The sequence below is a fragment of the Protomyctophum parallelum genome, assembly GCF_964188405.1.
Source record: "Protomyctophum parallelum genome assembly, chromosome: 3".
NCBI lineage: Eukaryota > Metazoa > Chordata > Actinopteri > Myctophiformes > Myctophidae > Protomyctophum > Protomyctophum parallelum.
In genome coordinates this window covers 8,604,819-8,609,818 of record NC_139698.1, presented here as the reverse complement: position 1 = coordinate 8,609,818, position 5,000 = coordinate 8,604,819, and positions in this window count along the sequence as shown.

Sequence of the window (5,000 nt, the reverse complement as noted above, 5' to 3'; positions counted from 1 at the left end):
AGAGCCTTCATTAGTATCATTTCTGACTCTGTTTGACCAGAATGGAACAGAGCCTTCATTAATATCATTTCTGACTCTGTTTGACCAGAATGGAACAGAGCCTTCATTAGTATCATTAACACTGACTCTGTTTGACCAGAATGGAACAGAGCCTTCATTAGTATCATTTCTGACTCTGTTTGACCAGAATGGAACAGAGCCTTCATTAGTATAATTTCTGACTCTGTTTGACCAGAATGGAACAGAGCCTTCATTAGTATCATTAACACTGACTCTGTTTGACCAGAATGGAACAGAGCCTTCATTAGTATCATTAACACTGACTCTGTTTGACCAGAACGGAACAGAGCCTTCATTAGTATCATTAACACTGACTCTGTTTGACCAGAATGGAACAGAGCCTTCATTAGTATCATTTCTGACTCTGTTTGACCAGAATGGAACAGAGCCTTCATTAGTATAATTTCTGACTCTGTTTGACCAGAATGGAACAGAGCCTTCATTAGTATCATTAACACTGACTCTGTTTGACCAGAATGGAACAGAGCCTTCATTAGTATCATTTCTGACTCTGTTTGACCAGAATGGAACAGAGCCTTCATTAGTATCATTTCTGACTCTGTTTGACCAGAATGGAACAGAGCCTTCATTAGTATCATTAACACTGACTCTGTTTGACCAGAATGGAACAGAGCCTTCATTAGTATCATTTCTGACTCTGTTTGACCAGAATGGAACAGAGCCTTCATTAATATCATTTCTGACTCTGTTTGACCAGAATGGAACAGAGCCTTCATTAGTATCATTAACACTGACTCTGTTTGACCAGAATGGAACAGAGCCTTCATTAGTATCATTTCTGACTCTGTTTGACCAGAATGGAACAGAGCCTTCATTAGTATAATTTCTGACTCTGTTTGACCAGAATGGAACAGAGCCTTCATTAGTATCATTAACACTGACTCTGTTTGACCAGAATGGAACAGAGCCTTCATTAGTAGGCTATCATTAACACTGACTCTGTTTGACCAGAACGGAACAGAGCCTTCATTAGTATCATTAACACTGACTCTGTTTGACCAGAATGGAACAGAGCCTTCATTAGTATCATTTCTGACTCTGTTTGACCAGAATGGAACAGAGCCTTCATTAGTATCATGGGTGACACCTGTGAAGGAAGTCTGGAAGGCGCCCCAGTTCTTTCCAAATTGCTTGTGTGCACAGTGCATGTGCTTAGAGAGCCTATCAGCGAACATGGTGACAGAAGGTGACTGTATACTTCCTGTATGGACACTATGGATTGACCAATCAGCAAGCTGAACAGAGTGCCAGCACGGGTCAGTGGGCGTGTCACCAAAGGCAGGAAATGCCAACAGGATTATACAGGGGAGACTTGATTGACAGCAGATGTGCTTAACAAGGAGCAGTCTCTCTCTCACGCACGGGCACGCACACACACGCACGCATGCACGCACACACACACACACACACACACACACACACACACACACACACACACACACACACACACACACACACGCACATACCCATGCACGCGGGGGGTGGTTTTGTCACCATCTGACTTAAATGTGCTATATAGCACCTTTAAGATATGTTGCACCAAAAGATGTTCCCATAGTATTGCAAGGCAAATAATCTGTCTGTCTGTCTGTCTGTCTGTCTGTCTGTCTGTCTGTCTGTCTGTCTGTCTGTCTGTCTGTCTGTCTGTCTGTCTGTCTGTCTGTCTGTCTGTCTGTCTGTCTGTCTGTCTGCATCTCTCTCCTCTCTCAATCCATCATGCAGTTTCTCTCTCCATCTCTCTTTCCCTCTCTCTCTCTCGCACACACACACACACACACACACACACACACACACACACACACACACACACACACACACACACACACACACACACACACACACACACACACACACACACACAGCTGCAGGTTGTTACAGTGTCACCCCAATAAACTGCTCTCCTCTGCCCCAGTAAAAGAGCTAGATAACAGCCCCTCCCTCCCTGTTTATTGCCCCCCGGGGCAGTAAAAGACAGCTGTCTGCCCCTTCAAAATACCCCGTCGGACCCCCCTGTAAAACTCACACACACGCAATGTGTACACACGCACGCACGCACACACTCGCGCACGTCCACACACTTGCATGTCTTGCGCAAGTACTACATACGCACACACGCCAGTGTATTGATCAAGGGCACTTATGACACGATGCTCGGAGGAGCGGGAATTGAGCTGGGAACCTTCCATCTCCTTTCACTGGCGGTTCTCAACCGTTTCTGAGTCATTGAGCACACTCCCAGATTGATTGATTGATTGATTGATTGATTACTTAACAGTTAAGTAATCAATCAAGAGTGCAGTTCAATGCACGGCCTGTTAAGAGGATTTAAACCTTGTTTCCATTGGGGTCCTTCGTACTCAATTCATCGAAGCGGACTGCAAGATGTGTGGCGTTTTTTGATGTGTGACCTCACTGTGTCAGAAAACGTCGACATTTTTCAGCGCACGTTTATTTTAATGATCCATTGATCGATTGATGGATTTTATTAACACGAGTATTTACAGTATACAGTCACAGGAAGTTACAGTCAAAGGTTATGCTAAAAGGACAACACAGAAAAGAAGAAATCCCGGGCTTGTTCCCAATGTTTCCATTGTGCTCATTGTAAGCGATCAATCGATTGTGTTCTGGCTTGCATGGAGCAATGGAACTTACCAGTGATCCACTGTGTGTGCGATGATGGGGGCAATGCCCCGCCTAGTGGGAGAAAGAAAGAGAACGTGTTTGTTCAGACCACCTACTGTATATACCGACAATCTAATCAGGGTCAAGAGTTCCGTTGTGTAGTGCATAGGCAAGCAGCTGGATTTACACCACCCAGGTGGTCTCATTGACTTCATTGTTAATGTCAGACCTAGTTAGAAGATTATCAGGCCTCGGGGGCAGAGTGGCCGGTATAGAGCACTGAACTGCAAGGTTCCCTGGCTGCAGCTCCAGTTATACTAGTGTCAAAGTGTCCTCTTGAGCAAGACTCAGGAACTCTTAATTGCTCTCGATTTGATAGAGACGAACGAATGGTGTTCCCAGGTGGCCTAGTGGGAATTGAAATGGAAACTTGTTGACCGGGGGCCAGACAGGGGCTGGATTAAGGCCGGATTAAGAAAGGCTTTGTCGTGCTTTGTCGTGTCACACTACCGACACGCTATGAGCTTGTAGATTGGCTATTTTCAGAGTGCAACCAAGTATAAAATTCACTTTTAGTTCTATATACCGGATCTCTTCTCCACTAGTCCCTCCCTAACATTGTAGTCGGGGCGGCAGTGGCTCAGGTCTAGAGTGGCCAGATGGGAACCACAACTTTCCCAGTGATCCCCCAGAGTTAGTGTCCAAACCGGGCCTAATTGCTCTCCCGATGTGCAGGTTGGTGCCTTGCATGGTTTTCCTCCGCCGTCTGGGTATAAATGTGTGTGTGTGAATGGGTGAATGCAATGCACCAATCTATGTAAAGCGCCTTGGATAAAGGCACTATATGAATGCACCATTTACCATTTATTTGTTGACAAAATTGTCGGGATATTTAGTCTTAGTTTTATTCATCGTAGCTGATGTGTTTAATAAGTTGTTGTCTTTTTTCTCGTCAGTGAAAAAAGGTAGTCGACGTCGACGAACATTTTCTCGTCATAGTTTTTAGTGGAACAAAATCAGCACCGCTCCGGGCGCGCTCAACACTGCTCCGGGCGGCGTTCAACACTGCTCCGGGCGGCGCTCAACACTGCTCCGGGCGCGCTCAACCATGTGGGCTTTAAGTGGTTAATCCGGCCCAGGGGCCAAGTGCTCCAGCCACTGGAGATCAGTTCACTTTCCCTTTCTATAACCACTTAAGCCCTGGTGTATTTACATGACCCGCAGTCTGGAAGAAAGTACTCACAGGTTTTACTTAAAGTATTTACTTAAAGTATTAAAGTGTTTTATGTAAAAGTATCAACATGGCCTGGGCCGTGGCTCAGTGGTCCAGGCACCCTGGCTGGTAATCCAGTCTGGCAGTGAGTGTGCCGCGGGTTCGACTCCCGATCCCGACGGCCTTTACTGCATGTCTTCCCCCCCCCCCCATCTCTCTCCCCATTTCCTTTCAGCCTACTGTCTGTCCCTCCATAAAAATAAATAAAGAAAAGTATCAACACTGCAATATGGAAGTACTGTTACAAGTAAAAGTCCTGAATTAAAAATTAACTTTTTGTACTAAAAGTAGAAAATATACTGATTTTAAGTTTTTAATGAAATGTACAAAAAAATCTTTTGAAATAGCCAAAATGTATATATAGGGTTGAAGTTGGTAATATGCAGTATATGTTTTGTAATATTAATCTAAATCTACAAAGTAACCAGTAACTAAAGTTTTCAAACAAATGTACTGGATTAAAAGTACAATATTTGGATCCAAGATGCAGTGGAGTAATAATAATAATAATAATGAATTGCATTTTTACAGCACTTTTCCAAGTGCTCAAAGCGCTTTACAATGGTTCATTCATTCATACATTGGGAGGTGAAGCGGCAAACAGTCAACGCCAGCATCCTCACTTCCCACATTCACACACCGATGGTGGCGAGCTCACACCGACCGACTCATTGGAGGCAATGTAGAGTTCAGTGTCTTGCCCAAGGAGTCAAGGACACTTCGACATGTGGACAGGAGGAGCCGGGATACGAACCACCGACACAGGGATCATTCTGCTCTACCTACTGAGCCACAGCCGCCTTTAGAATTAAATGTAATGTAAGTATTTGTGAAAGTACAAATAACCCAAAGTTGTACTAAAGTACAGTACTTAAGTAAATGTATTGAGATACTCTCCACCACTGGCGAGCAGTCTTAACCACTTAAGCCCTGATGTATTGACATGACCCGTAGTCTCGCGCTGCCAGATGACGGGTCTGTCGGCTCTGGAGCAACGGAAGCTACGAATACGACCAGCGGA